This window comes from Antrostomus carolinensis, unplaced genomic scaffold, assembly GCF_000700745.2.
Source record: "Antrostomus carolinensis isolate BGI_N321 unplaced genomic scaffold, ASM70074v2 scaffold1788, whole genome shotgun sequence".
In the NCBI taxonomy this organism is placed as follows: domain Eukaryota; kingdom Metazoa; phylum Chordata; class Aves; order Caprimulgiformes; family Caprimulgidae; genus Antrostomus; species Antrostomus carolinensis.
Window position 1 is genome coordinate 14,244 of NW_010332079.1, and position 214 is coordinate 14,457.

General features: G+C 29.0%; 1 protein-coding gene across 1 annotated transcript in view; it reads left to right on the plus strand.

Moving 5' to 3' along the window:
* Positions 1-214, plus strand: part of ATP13A1 (ATPase 13A1) — a gene marked incomplete at its 5' end in the record, with an annotated part of 15,648 nt that overhangs the window by 14,154 nt on the left and 1,280 nt on the right. The window lies entirely within an intron of this gene.

The window sequence follows — 214 nt, forward strand, 5'->3', positions numbered from 1 at the left end:
GTATTGGGGGGTTTTTAATATAATTTACCAATTTTTACAGGATCTGCTGTGAAATTTGTACAATTTAGCAATTTTTACAGCATCTGCTCTGAATTTTTTTACAATTTAACAATTCTTACAGCATCTGCTGTGAAATTTGTACAATATTTTTACAGCATCTGCTGTGAATTTTGTGCTATTTATCAATTTTTACAGCATCTGCTCTGAATTTTTT